General features: G+C 44.5%; 1 protein-coding gene across 1 annotated transcript in view; it reads left to right on the forward strand.

Annotated features, from left to right (window-relative positions):
- The first annotated feature begins 229 nt into the window (after positions 1 to 229).
- PDZD2 (PDZ domain containing 2) overlaps positions 230 to 15,179 on the forward strand; it is a 187,238-nt gene continuing 172,288 nt past the window's right edge. The window contains exon 1 of the mRNA XM_065740008.1: positions 230 to 316. The gene's annotated coding sequence lies outside the window, so the exon portion shown is untranslated. The remainder of the gene's footprint in view (positions 317 to 15,179) is intronic.

Genomic DNA, 15,179 nt, shown 5'->3' on the forward strand with positions numbered 1-15,179 from the left:
GGGGCGGAGGCTTCGGGCACCAAACCCCGCAGCCCGGTTCCTGACCCGGGGGACCACCGGAGAGGGCTCCCGGGGGTGGTGGGGGGGGCAGGAGGGTGGCTCCCGGCGGGGCGGGTTTGGCGGCACCGCCCCGCGCAGGGCTCCGGCGCTGCCCGCCCCGTCGGGGCCGCCCCCGCCGCTCCCCGGGCCGGGCCGGGCGGGCAGCGCGGAGGAGCGGAGCGGTGCGGCGAGGGAGCGACGGCGGGCTGGGCTGCGGTCGGCCCTGAGGGGCGGGCAGAGATCCTGGCTCTGGGTACTCCTCCGCGTCTCCTCCGAGGTGAGTGGGAGCGCGGAGCCGGCCGGTGCTGGCTCCGGCGGCGGCTTCGCTCCCGCGGGGATCGGGCGTACGGGGCTGCGTTGGGCTGACTGCTGCCCCTCCCGGCAGCGGCGGGCTCCATCCCTTGGCAGTATGTGAGGTGCTCCCGGGATGTCTGTCTCCAGGGGGAGGTGGGTGCCTCCCCCGTTGCCTGCAGCTCCGTCTCATGGGGTCTGTAGTGTGCATGCCGCAGCCGTGGGACTGCGGTGCTTCACCTCCCCAATCCCCGGGTGTCGGTGGGATTCTTCTCCAGGGACCGGTGGGATTCTGTGGCCCGTGACCGCTGTGGTCAGTGGGGCAAAGCCCCACAGGTGTCAGCAGGGTCGATCCGTCCCCCAGGGGTTGGTATGGTTTCATCCCTGGCTGAGTGGGGTGCGTCCCCTGGTCTGAGGGGTCCCTGAGCTGGCTTTGCTGACCTCAGTGCATCCACGTGGAGGGCAGGAGCTCTGACCCCTTTGTGTTGCTTTATGCTGTCTCCCTGTGATGTGGATTAAATCCCACTGTGACTGCTGTGTGTGCCTTGCATTGCAGCAGAGTCCTGGGGATATGAACAAGAGGGATAAAAGAACACCCCCCTGCATGCAGCAGAGTAATAAAATCAGACAGCATGAAACATCTGGCTGTTTTCCTCCCCTCCTGTCCCCCCTCCCCAGTCGTCAGAAAGTAGTTCTCTGTGCTGTGAAATACTCCTGTCTGCACAAAGCGGGCTGCGATATGTGCAGTACTGTAAGCCTGGGAGCAGTTGTGGATGAGATGTGTTAGAGGAAGGCATCAGGAGCTGACCTCACACTTTGAAATTATTCATGCTGGCCTTCCTTGGGTGGCAGAGGTCCTCAGTTCATCCTGCCTGTAACTCCCTGACCATTGTGCTTGACTGCAGAAAACTCTTGTGCCCCTTTGAAAGTGCCAGTAAGCTATAAATGAGCTTTGTACAGCCCAGTCCCGTTAACCTCCATGCTTCCCCTCAGTAGCCTTTTAATGAGCAGTAACCTACCTGATCATCCTTTGGCAGGGTGTCAGGTCCCAGTGCTGGCTGGGAGGGTGAGCGAGGGTGCCACCCTGTCACTGACCCTTGGGAGCTGCAGGGACATAAAGGATCGGTGCGCTGGGGCACTGTCCTGATGTCCCTAAATCAGCCTCTTGGTTTCAACCATTGCAGCTCCAGCACTTTACTTGCTGCTGACAAAGGAGCAGCTGTGAGCAGATAGTAAAGTTTTGGCCTTTTTCAGTTCCTTTTTCCTTCATTTTGAAGCAAGTGACAACACCTGTGAGCTTTGCGACCTTCACTTTCACATCCAGAATGCACTCAGTTGCAAAGATCACGCTAATCCTTCCAGAGAACTCACCAACTCTCCTGTTTGTAGAGTGGCTTCTCCATCCCTTGTGTGGTCCTTCTGCTGGAAATGTTGTCTGCTGGGCAGAGCTCACAGTGTGCAGACAAGCAGCCTGCAATGTTATTGAGTTAATTTTCTCAACAACAAAATGCTTGAATGCAAATAGAATGTAAAACGTGCCTTTGAAGTCTTTTTTTTTTTCTTTAAAATTATTCAATGCTTAGCCTAGAGGAAATCTATTTTTTCACTTTTAAAAACTCACCAACATTTTACAGAAGTGGGATGTGATTTTTTTTCTTTTTAATTAGAGAAGAAAAAGAGCAAACCTTCTGATTTTCATGACGTGAGTCCCCCTTAACTTGTTGTTGGGGCATCGCTGCTCTACACAACAGGAGCAGACATTCACAGTGGAAAAGCTTTTGCTGGAGGCATGGAGAGTGGCAGCAACCTCTCCTCGTGGGTGTCTCCTGTAGGATTGTTTGGCATCTGTGTTGTAAGCATCACATTTTAGAGGACTTCAGAGATGCACGTCTTTATGTTGCTGGTGTCTCACTAGGTCCTTCATAGGATAAGGAATGGCTCCAGGCAGGAGTCCAGCTGTGTGCAGGAGTGCACTGTATGTGATTGGATGCTGAGGTGCTAACGCAAGGTCTGCCCGCCTTAGCTCATTGTCACAAGTGTTGTGAAATGCTTGGTTCCATTTATTTTCAGTAAAAATGAGTTTCTGCATCCTGCCTTTAATGTGCAAGTCATGACATCTGTGAAAAAAAATCTTGCTCTTGTTTTTTTTGTCACTGTTTCAGCTCTAATTTTTGTATATACCACACACTTTGGCTTGACAGGTGTGTTGAGCTGTCCTAAGTCAAAGGCTATGGATTTTATCAGTGGAAATATACAGAAAAGTTCTACAATGCAAAGACTTATACATTTTTTCTGAATGTTACTACTAAACACACATTGCTTTATTCTTTTATACACATTTCTGTACCAACGTTTCTAAGTGTTACTTTTGCCTTCAGTATAGGGCTTGTTCTTCTGCTAGGTTTCTTGCAGCTGCTAATAGGTGCTTGATGTTGCATTCTTACCCCAAATGGGTTCAAACCTCTTAGAAACTACATTAGACAAATGCATAATAATAATAAAAAAAAATCAACAAAATTTGGGCCAGGCAGCATACAGTCAGGAAATGCAGAGGCTGAGACTCCAATAGCAATATTAACTTGGCTGCAGTGCACATTCTGTGCACTCTTAATGGCATACATCTCATAATGTATACAAGAATATGCACGTAGAGTAATATATGCAGAGAGGGAGTAGAAAAGAGTGTTTTTCTGAGTCTGACCCACTTGTCTGTGTGTGAGCTGGCTGCTGCGGGGCTTGGGGGGGCCTGGCACTGCATTGCACAGTGTGCTCGGCACCAGCTTGAATGTCTCTGTGTGTTGATGGAGTGCAAGTAAGTGCAACAAATAAGTGATTTGAGTTTTGTTTCTTTGGAAACGATACCATTTAATGAGCTACTTTGTTCCATGCGCTGTATGTTGTACAGTGTGGTCCCCATTTTGTTGTTCCCAGCCAGTGCAGCCCTGATGGACTTGTAACCAAGTGCCACGGCTTCATGTTGCTGAGCCTCATCCTTCTTTTCCCAGTGCCCACGCAGGGCAGTAACAGCTCTTCTGGCTAATTTTGACTGGCTTGTGCACAGAAGTGATTACTGAAATATTGCTCTTTAATACAGATCTGCAGTGGATCAAGCAACACTGCTCTACATTATGTAGCCTTTATTAAAAGCTGTGATACAAAGACATTTCACTAGGTTGATGCATTCAGCCTGGAGGTCGAGTAGCCTGTTCTGGCCTTTTCTATGTCATAAGACATCGTGTCTCGTGCAGTTCCCTCTGCACAGAGCCCAAGGATTGCGTGCAGAGTGCTGGCTGGGGCAGCCTGTGGTTGTTCAGCAGCAGTCCCAGCAGTGACAGAGGTGGTGTGGGTGAACACAATTAATTTGTGATTACTCACCATTAAAAAAGAAAAAAGTAATTATTTTCTGTTATAAAAGGGCTCCTAATCTATTATTGGTATGCTGATATTGCTGTCTCGCCATTGTAAATCTTTGTGAAGGAGACAGGAGCAGGTCTGTAATTCCACAAGGTGATGCTTCTCGTGTCACACCTGATAATTACCACAGCTCCCTTCGGTGCTGCCTCCCAAATATGTTGCTGGAGCCTGGTGGTAACTATGCCACTTGTACTGTAATTTCGTTACTGTTTGCTGTGGCCAGCACTTGATTAATTTTCCCTGCAGTGTTACAGGTAGCAGAGGGGATTAATACCTGGGTGGCTTATTGTGTGTGCTTAATCTATATTCCTCTTAAAATGGAATGTGGCTTATTGTGTGTGCTTAATCTGTATTCCTCTTGAAACGGAATTGTATTAATTTGGCAAAACTTTGAAATGGCAGTGAGGCTGCTTTTGGTAATTGATTTTTTTTTTTTCTGAGTAACTGCACATTATTAAAATGACATTTTTTCACACAACTGGAGTGGGTCACCCTAGACTTCATTGAGTTTTGGATTTGGCTGATGCTGCTTGGTTCTTCAGGTCACACTGTGGTTGATGGTCAGGTGTCCTCTGTCAGCTCACAGAAGTAAGGTGATGGCAGCCAGGATTTGTGCTGGGGGAGCTTCCAAAGCGAGAAATGGGGGTAGTGTAGAAAAAACAGTCCCAACTGCGTGAAAGAGATGTGAAACTTCCACCACTCTGCAAAAAACCAAACCAAACCAAAACAAAAAAAAATCCCCTCAATTTGATGGAGTGGAGCCATCCTCCCCATCTCAGACAGGAGAAAAATCTATTCAGTCTTACTTTTTAATCATATTCAACACAAAAGACTTTTGCTGGGCTGTTTAAAATCCAGGCTCCTTTCAGCCTGTGCTCTGTCGGGATGTTTTCATCTGAAATGGACTGCTGTGGCTGACTGGAGCAGTCTGAAAAAGCAGCACTAACCTTCCTTCCTGACACTTCAATCGTGCCTTCCACCGTGCGAAACTAGGGCATAAATGCATTAACGCTTGTCACTGGGAAGAATAATCCCATCCGTGATGGGGACCAGAAGAGAGTGATTCTTAGATCCATGATACAAATCGGTTCATTATTTATTTCAATCAAAGTCTGTAGGTGCTGTTAAAATGAAAAATTGAAGCTCGCTTTGCAGAATAAATACGAACTGACACTGCACCAACCCCAAAGCCTCCTGACCTACAAAATGAAGGAGAGCTTTGATGCTCACTTCACGCTTCCTGAAGTCTCAGACAAACAGGCTTTTGCCCAGAAGATTGACAGACTGAGGCCCAGTTAAAACAAATGCTGAGCCTTCCCTGGTTGTGGTTGTCTTCCAGGGAAAACATTCTGCTGTTGCCCCTGAGGTGTTTTACATCTGCACAAGAGCAGTCCAGATTCTTGCTCCTCGGTAAATGCTGTAGTTATGCCTGTTAAGATATGCCATCTTATGAGTACCACTGTCCCATAGAAGGTTGTCTTGGAAGTTCAGCAATGCTCTTGACTGTGCTGCAGGATAGTTGGGTAGAATGCAACCTGTGCCCCACTGGAGCAAGGTTCTTCTGACCTCCAGCTGTGTGCAGGTGTAACAGCTGTATAAATCAGTCATCACCATCTGACCACAACATGGTTTAATGCACTGCTGTTTTTTCTTCTCCAAGAGCAAAAATGTTGCCTGGTGGTGTGGGGTAGCTCTAGCTGTAATACTGAGTTATGTGTTTTAGTCACTGTGGTGATTTTGGGATGATCAGGGATTGTGATCTGTTACAATGTTTTGGTCTTAGTATAATCAAAAATCAAAAGAAGACTTCAGAACTGAGGGTTTTGAGAAAGCTTTTATCCAAAAGTGCCAAAACCCAACCCCTTTTTGCTCTGCTTACTTAAATCAAGCCCAACACTGTGATGCAAATGATGTAGCCTCAGCAACTTCTCAGTGTCTGCTGTGCAGGTAGAAGGTGAAGGGGACACATGGCAGCACCATGCTTGCTGTAGTGCATGGCTTTCATCCAGCCAGCAGGAGCTCTGATGGCAGCAGACCTTATCTTGAAGACCAAAGTCCCTGTCTTGCCCACACTGAAATGCCAGAGTTGAGGCTGTCAGATGACAAGTGGGAACAGCTATTAACCAGCTGTTTGATTTTAAAATATGAGTCCTGGTCTTACTTTCTCTTTTAAGTGATCAAATTAGAGGAATTCGAGCATCCACAGTTCTTTCTGCTGGGAACATGCTTGCCCTGTTTATCTAACAATACGGCTGTGCAGGTGAACTAACTTCAGGCCAACTTTCAGTTTGTTTTCCAGGCCCAACAGCAGAGACTATATTACCTTTCCTTCTATTATCTTTCCTGCTCTTTACTCTACCAGGCTTTGGAGCAGAAAAATAAAGCATCTCATCCACACCACTGAGCAACCTTCTTCTATACTCTGCACTTGAATCCTCCACTTGTGATGAGGAGCTGAGCAAGGATATCTCTTTGCTGCTATGATACGACTTGGGCTAAGGGATGAGATGTGGCACATCCCTCTCCATCAGCAATCCACCTTACCTCTTGCATGGAGTAACAGTCTTTTTCCTCTTCTTTTCTAAATAAAGTGATGTCCCATACACAGTTTCTCTCCCTTAGCTCATTTGGAAGGAAGTAAATTAAGTAAACAAATGGGTGGCACAAATGGGTTATTCTGGCTGGTGTGCTGTCACTCCTGACAGGAGTGGGGCTATTGGAATCTGGGTGTAATGAGCTTTCCTTGGCCCACAGCCTTTTCTTTCAATCCATGCCAGCATGTTCGTCAAAGGATTAAACCTCCATGCAGTTCATACTAGTGAGCATGGTGAATGACAGCTCCTGGATAACCAGGATGGAAAGGGCCTGCTGGGTCATCTAGCCTTTTGCTTTGCTTTCAGTAGGATCCTTCATAATTAAAGCATGACTGCTGATTGCAAGATATCTTGTTTGGGTGGTTTAATGAATTACTGCCCCCTCTGAAAAAGCAGAAGTGTACTTACTAATGCAGCGGTAAATGTCTCAGCTGTGGGGTGATTATTTACTGCTCTATTTTAATGCAAATATTTGTGGTTATTTACACTGATCATATGGGCATTGCACATAAATTTTATTTTGTGGTGAATGCAAGCTTGTTTTTCTCCTTCCTGCTGTATCTGTACCACTGTACGTGGTGCAGCAGAAACAGCTTGATGTGTAATTGCTTGTCACTCAAGTGCCACTTTATAGTCTAAAGATACATCAATGAAAATATTCATCCTCCTCCAATTAATTTTGATTCCTGAAAATGAGTTACTCCTACTCGTCTGGAGTACATTCTCTTAAATCATTTAATACTTCATACTTATCTTACTGAGTGCTGTTCCCCAGGGGTTGGTACTGGGGACTGTCCTGTTCAATATCTTTATGGAATACCTGGATGGGGGCATTGAGAAATACCCTCACTAAGTTTGCAGATGGCACCAAGCTGGGAGGAAATGTTAATATGCCAGAGTCCTGAGGATGTTGGTTGACACTCAGCTGAACATGAGCCCACAGTGTGCCCAAGGGGGCATGAGGGCCAATGGCATCCTGGCTTGTATCAGAAGTGTTGCCAGCAGGAGCAGTGTCAACAGTTTACGGGCAGGTTCGACCTGGTTCTGTGACAATTGGTGCGGGGGACCCACGGACCCACGCCCCAGGAAAGGGGAAGGGGGAAAGGGAAAAAGGAGATGGGCCTAGAAACAAAGCAGCGGCAACGATCTGAGGAGGAAAGCTAATTTACTAAATAGATATCGGAAAGCAAAATTACACAATATAATACAATATAATTGGAATTGAGGCTAATAAATCAAATAAAATGAGCAAGAGAGAGTGTCTGATAAACCGAAGGCCTTATGCTAACGCTGAAGGCGGACGGCAGCGAGCACCCACTGCTGAGTCCATCCCAAAGGAAAGAGAGTGTCCCGTGACCGCAGACAGTTTTTATCTTTCCCTCTGAGCGTAAACACGTAAAAACTTAAAGCATCGCAAAGTCCTCTGGGGAATGGAGTTCTTCTCTTCTGAGACAGGTATACCCAGAGCTATCAATCATCCTTGGAGCTGGAGCATTAACTCTTTAACTCCAAATGCACTACATGATGTTATGATGTGGAATACCAGTACCAAAAATCATAAAACCATGACATTCCATCCCTTATTCCACATCACTACATCATGCTTGATATATATATAGAAGAACAGTGATTAACATGCATTAAATACACACACACACAAAAAATATATGTATTTACATGGAATTACTGACTGCACTCCCCCAGCATCAAATTCCCTTGTGGTACACACTGAACATCCCCATTCTTCTGCATCCCCCACCAAGTGGACCCAGGTCCCTGAGCAAAGACAGTTCCACGGAGAGGTTTGCCCTTTCCAGAAGCTGGAAGGACCCAAACTGCTTTTCCCAACATGTTCTTTACATGTATTACAGGGACCTTATCTCCTTCTACAGAAGGTAGAGAGCTGAATTGGGCAGGACCATCGTGACTGATGGATCCTCGGGTGTTGACCAACCAGGTGGCTTCTGCCAAATGCTTCTCCCAGTGCTTAAATGTTTCACCACCTACTGCTTTCAACATGGTTTTTAGCAACCTATTGTATCTTTCAATTTTACCAGCAGCTGGTGCGTGATAGGGGATATGATAAATCCATTCAATGCCATGATCTTTGGCCCAAGTATTTACAAGAGAATTTTTGAAATGAGTCCCATTATCGGACTCAATTCTCTCTGGAGTGCCGTGTCACCACAGGACTTGTTTCTCGAGCCCTAAGATGGTGTTTTGTGCGGTAGCATGGGGTACTGCGTATGTTTTTGCATATCACAGCTGCAGTTTTGCCAGATGAACCATTTCTTGAAGTTTCTTCATCTTAAGCTCTGTACTTCCTATGTGCTTGTTTTGTGGCAAGCATCAGAAGTGATGGCTCAGCTTGAGAAATGTAGAAAGCCTGTAGGACCAATATTTCTTCTTTGGATTGCTCCTCTGATACAGCAGTGGCTTTTCTCTGTACTTTAGAAAAATGGAGTTTGCTTCTTTCTTTGAAACAGCTGGTTTTGTGATAAACTATTTTATCTGCAGACTTTTAATACCTCCTGTAGATGGGATGATAGTTCAGAGATAATCACTCTGATGGAGTGCAGGGAGCTTTATGGGTTGGGAGATATGTCATGGTGTCTATTAATGTTTCTCCTCAAAGTTCACTGGGGATAGTCTTACCTTAGGATAAGTGTTGCCTTTAAATCTGATGGACCTTGGATTAGATGTTGATTCTTTTGTGTACCTGATGCACACTGATTAAAACTATTTGGATCCTGTAAACAAAGAAAGAAATACAGAAAAAAGTTAGGAGACTTTTTGAACTTCAGGTATTATTTGATAGTCAAGACACTGGACTTGATTTTAGCTCCTGGAAATGATAATGCTGTGTGCTTGTACTCACAGGTCCATGGCTGGATTTATTGACTTCTGTTATGGATGTGAGGAAGGAAAGGGTTCTAAATTGTACTGAGAGATCTTCTGTAAGCTGCTAAGACCAATTACATTACTATTCTTATAACTGTTAGTTGAAACATTAATTTGATGAATACTGGAAGCACAACAGAAACGTCTGTCTTTCAAGCCGAGCTCAAGTTCTTCTATGGAAGACTGGACTTGTGAACACCTGGTTTCACTTTGGTCTATGATTGTCTGAGTCCACCTGGCAGCATGGACCAGGGAAGTGGCTGGTTTGTCATGTTGGTGTTGTTTGTATCAAGTGTCCACATCCCTTATTTATGGAAAAAGTGATCAATTGGGGCCCATTTCCACTAAAGCCAGAGCAAACCTGGCACAGGGAGCCTGTGTCTCCTACAGCTTTTTTTTTTTTCTTTCTTTCAGTTCTCTTTTATTTATTTTGTTAAGCTGCTGGCACTGCAAGGATGGTTCACTCTTCTTCTACCACAGATGGAAACTTTCTGTTTGCTGGGAGGTGCAGAAGTACAGCTGCAACTTGTATTTGGCAGTTTATTTCAAGGGGCAAATTGCAATTCCAGTTGAAATGAGGTGCTGATTTTCTTAAATAAGAACTTGTTTAAATGGAATCAGGCTAAAAACCTGTCAAGCTTCTAAGAGTCTTTACAGAAGAGCTTCCAGTCTATACTTGGCATGGTGATGTGCACAAGTTGCCAGCATTTAGGAGAGGTGACCTTTCACAACAGCATCCTTGTCTCCTTCCAGAAGCTGGCCAGTAGGAGCAGGTTCTCAGTTCCCTTAACTCTGTCCAAATTCTGAAGCAAGGCTGAGAAAAGTGGTCAAGCTTGTGCTGACACAAAGTAAATGTAGATTTCCTAAGACCTGTTAGTTTGGATGAAGGGTGGCATGGGGATAGACTGATTGGATGTGTCAGGAAAGATGTATGAAAACATTTGATCCTGTAGACAACTGCTTTTTCTGGATTCTGGCATGCTTTCTTCTGTTTTCCTGGTGGGCCAGTGATAAGCTACCACACAGTCGGGGCAACCACCTGAAGTGATGCCCAGGAGGACTTGTGTGCCCTTCAGTGATGGACATGGAAGAGAGCCCTCTCCCTGTGCTACAGCAGGAGTCCTCTCACTACATAGCACTGTACATAGCAGGAGCCCAAATTGTTATCCAAAACATAAATGAGAAGGTGGTCTCAGGAGCTCTACTTGCCTCTCAGTTTTCCTCATCACTTTGGTATTTGTAATCCACCCCCCAATCCTCTTAATTTCCTGTTGCTGTGAAGAAAAGCACAATAGACAGGACACACCAATGACATGCTTGAGAAACAATGAAAGTTTGCAGTATAGGAAATATACCAAAGCTGACAAAACATGAAAAGGAAAGGGAAAGGATAACTCTGGGAAAAAAAAAATTTATATATATATATATATATATATATATATATATATATATATATATATATCTTTTCTTACATTGTCTGTGTCAGTAATTGATGGAAAATTAGTTCAGACAAAGCTGTGAATTTTGTTTGTCCTTATAAAAACACTGTAATTTTGGAGGCAGGAAAGCTTCCCTCTGAGTATTACAACCAACCTCATTTCACAGTTAGAAATATTCATCTATTAAATGCAATGGACAAAATCTACATGAAACAACTGCTTAAAAATTATAAATAGCTTGCATAAACATCAATTATTAAGGTCACAAAAGCTCCTGGAAACCAGCAGAAATGAGTACACAGTTGCATTTCTTTTTCAAAACATGCATTAATTAATGAGGGGCTTAGTGCCCAGCTTGTTTCTCCCCATGCTTCCCCCTTCAGATTTTGCTTTCATCCAGCTGAGAGGGAAATTGTGACTTCTCTCTGTCCCTCGCCCCTTTTCTTTGTCCCGAAGCACAGGAAAGTGGCTCTGGTATCCTAAAATATTTCTTCAGGTTCTGTTGGTGTCACAATAACAACACCTTTCAAAATGGCCATGGGTTTTGTGTAGTGCCTGCCTACCTGGACTGTCCGCGTGCTTACTTGATTAGAACACTGAAATGATTTTGTCAGGAGTGAGAGTAGTGATGTTAACTTTCTTACTGAGAGGACAAGGTGCTCACAGGAGCAGGGTGAAAGAGGAAGTGATGTACTTCATGTGGTGGTACCTAGAGATCCTGTCCGCACTCTGCAATTGCCTCAAGATGTGATGTTATGTCTCCTGTTGGACCTCTCCAGATGATGTGGGCATTGGCACCAAGTGGTGGCCATGGTGGGCATTGGCGTGGGAGCTGTGGGAGTGTTTGAAGGAAGCTCCTCTCAATCCCTTTCCTGGCACAGGAAAGAACAGGGGCTTGATTAGGAAATGGCAGGCAGGGAGGCTGCTCTGATGGAGATCTTTTTCTTTACACCCAGCCTCTGAGGTTAGGCAGGAGGAAACAACCCAGATGAGATGTGTTTCAGAGAGAGTGTGTATATAGAGGTATCCATAAACCGTCAGCATTGTTAAGAGGCAGGAAGCAAACTGGTTCATAAGGAGTAGGACTGAGTCTTGGGACCCTGGAGATAGTGAACCACTCGAAAATCACTTGCATGGTTTGTGTGCCTGAGACCTCTCTGTTTTTGTGCAGTGCTGCATGGAGAAACGGGGGTGAAAGTGGGTGGTTGGTAACTCTTCTGCCTGGGGTGCTGGCACCTGCAACTCAGGCATCCAGAGTCCAGAATACTGAGCTCCAGAACAAGATCAGTATTTCTTGCACTAGCTGGTTTTTAGTGATTGCACTTCTGCTTTGTGCTCTAATGAAATATAACGCAAATGTCAAGGCATCAAATATGGTCTTTTAAAAATCTTCTTGGGTACTGCACCTGCTCTTTATCTGCAAGGAATCTAATTTCTTCAGCCACTAGAGAAACAGTTCAAGGACAGACAAATGTTAAACCATTATTCAAATGCTTCTGGTTTGGAGCTGATACCTTTTTGACTTGATGAATGGCAGTGAGTTTCTTTAGACTGAGACTAGAGGGCGAGGTTGACCTCATGGTGCTGCAAGATAGCACATGAAGGCCATGGTGCTAACCGTAACCCTCCAGGATAATGATTTTGGGGACAGCCTTGTTAACGATCATGAAGAAAAAGTTATCTCATGCTTTATTCCAACACGATTTCTTAAAATAACTGTTCTAGGGTTGCTTTTCATATATAATAATAATAATAAAAAACCTCTAATCAACAAAAAGGCTTTAAAACAAGCAGAGACTTGACATATTTGTTAAGATGCATGGTAGCAGTGCATTAATTTTAAGGCATGCTTTTTAGTTGTTTTTTTTTTTTTTTATGAAATGAGGACACTAATTAAAATTAATCCGTTTATGAATCTTTCTGCATCTAATTTTAAAGCGTAAATAAATCATTTGCCTTGTCTGTCTCCTTTCTCATGATGAGACAATACAAACCTTGTAAACTTTAACTCTTTAAGATAATGTGTAGAGAGCACCATCTCAAATGATTTACTGGAAGATATAAAAACTGATTGCATAGCAGAGTTGGCTTTTAAAGTGTGGGGAGGATGGCAGCAGGAGTGTTGGGGGTGCCGCAGAATGGTTTCTCTTACTTGCCTTTGGGAGCAAAACTTTAGTGAATCTGTGTATTTTGTAATGCAAATTATCACTCTGTTAGCAGTGCACTTGAAGGAAGAGAGCCAACAGCCTGGTTGGTTTTGTGAGGGCTTGAAACAGAGGGCAGGGAGGTGCTGGGGTGAGGAATGGCTTGGGTCCCCAGCTCCCAGACCCAAGAAGGGCTGAGAGATAACAGAGGTAGCAGAGATTAGAAGATCACTCTGTAAAGGTGCCATATTCATTAACACTGTGATTAAAAAAAAAAAAAGAGAAGGCTTATGGCAAAGAAACTCTTTGAAGTTTTAGTTATGTGACACTTGAGACTGCCGTGTTGTGGATGCTGAAGATACTATTCTGTGCCTTGGTTGAAAAGGAAGCTAAACATGACCTTGGGTCTGTGATTGTTGGTGCCTCCTTAATGTATGTTAATTAGTAAAGACTGAGAAAAGTAGTACAGCTGCTGAGGGAACTATATATTCTTTTTTTTTTTTTTATGTGTTCCAGATATTATCAATTGTGCCTAAAGATCTTTCATGCAGTTATGGTCATGTGGATATTGCCCATGTGTGTGCACTCATGTTTCATAGTATCAAGCATTTGCATGTATGGTGATGGCAAAACTATTAGATAAAATACCACTACATTATATTTTAAATGGTATCATGAAAACTATGTGACTCTGTTCCTTCTTAGGCCGTGCAGGAGAGAAGAGATAGCATGATGCAGGTCTCTTGTTTGTGATGATGCTCCCCTCCTCTCCCAGATGCGGATTTTTGGCAAGAACAGTATTGTGTATCTCTTGCTTCTTGCTCATATTCCTAGGACGTCTTGCATCCTTTGCTATCCTCTCAGTTTCCTGCTATTTGGTGTTGATGTCTGTTCTGCATAAACCTTTCTGCCTGAAATTCATCCAGTGTTGTGCTGACTTCAACATGGCTGGTGACTTCTGGGCCAGGACTGAAGCTTAGCAGCTGCAGACAAAGAGGAAAAAAAATCAACAATGTAGGAGGAGGAAAAATCCCAAAAGTAAAATTTGCAGGCGTTAACTGTCCTTGCTTATAAAGGAGTGTCTTGCTATGGCTCTGGTTGGCACGCAAGTGGGCAGGGAGTTTCTTCTGAGAGAATTAGCAGATGGAGAGTTTAGATCGAGTTGTCTCCAGCAGTGTTTGTACTCTAAATGTTTGTCCATAGTGATGAGGTCCATTGTTCACCTTTCCCAGAGTTGTCCCTGTCAGGCAAGGGCTTTCAGCCCTCCTTACCCAAGGCTAACATCGCTTAGGTTATTGGCAGCAAGTGGAGTTCCTACTGGTTTGGGCTGTACTTCTGGCTGTTTCCACTGGGGAAGGCAGAAGGAGATGAATGTTGCTACTGCAGGAGTTAACACATTGGTTTTTGCTTAGGAACTTTGTCTTCTTGCAGTGATGTGGGGGGAGCAGCAGGCGGACACGGCTGGGGCTCACCCATACAGATGAAAGGATTTATTATTGCACAAAGCAACTTCAGCATGAGGCTGTGTTTGTCCTGTGGGTTCGTTCTTCTGTTCTGAACTGCTTTGCAAAGTGACTTCTTTGCTTCCAGCTATGAATTTGCTGGTAGCTGTACAACCCACCACACAGATGCTAATGCACAGATTATCCCGACAGCCAACAGCTTTAAATAATCAAACAGAGATGATTTTACCTCTGCAGCCCAACAAACAAAAAAGCAAAGTCAGGAAAATCCTCTCACCCCCGCAATCCTACCTAGATTTTCAAGGGCAGGATAAAAGGTTTCATCAAAACCAGCGACAGTGGCAAGGTCACCAAGGTCATTCTGTCTGGGTTGCTGGTGAGATATGGTCGTGAGGAGCTGGCAGGAGATGGGGCTGTGCTGTAACCTGATGAGACCGTCTCTTTGCTGCTGCTGAAGACATTAAATGAGAGGAGTGTAAGCTGGAAGTTGTATATGCAGCCCTGTTTTTTGGAGGAAAAATTGTGGCTTGGACTGTCTTTCATTAATGACTTCAGCCTTTAACTCCAGTGCTCCTGGAGAACAGGCGTTTATTTACAGCAGTGAAGAAAGTACAACTCAGTATTATGTATCTCATCATTGCATCTGTGGCTTCCTCTGTGCTGACTGATCTCTGTAAACACTGAGGAAGAAGAATATTCTAGTCCAAAAGCCCTATCAGAAGACATACTCATTTTATGCTTTAAAAGTCTCTTTCTTTCTGCTTTTGTTTCCCAACTAAGCTGATTGTGGCTATTTTATTCAAAATGAAGTCTTGGCTTTTTGAGTTAGCAAATCCTAGGTGCTCCTCACTTCTCTCTCTCATTCTCCCTGCTCTTTTCCTCTTTGTTCTAGTA

Source organism: Cyrtonyx montezumae, unplaced genomic scaffold, assembly GCF_038088225.1.
Source record: "Cyrtonyx montezumae isolate F1298 unplaced genomic scaffold, pur_monq_1.0 scaffold_25, whole genome shotgun sequence".
Lineage (NCBI taxonomy): Eukaryota > Metazoa > Chordata > Aves > Galliformes > Odontophoridae > Cyrtonyx > Cyrtonyx montezumae.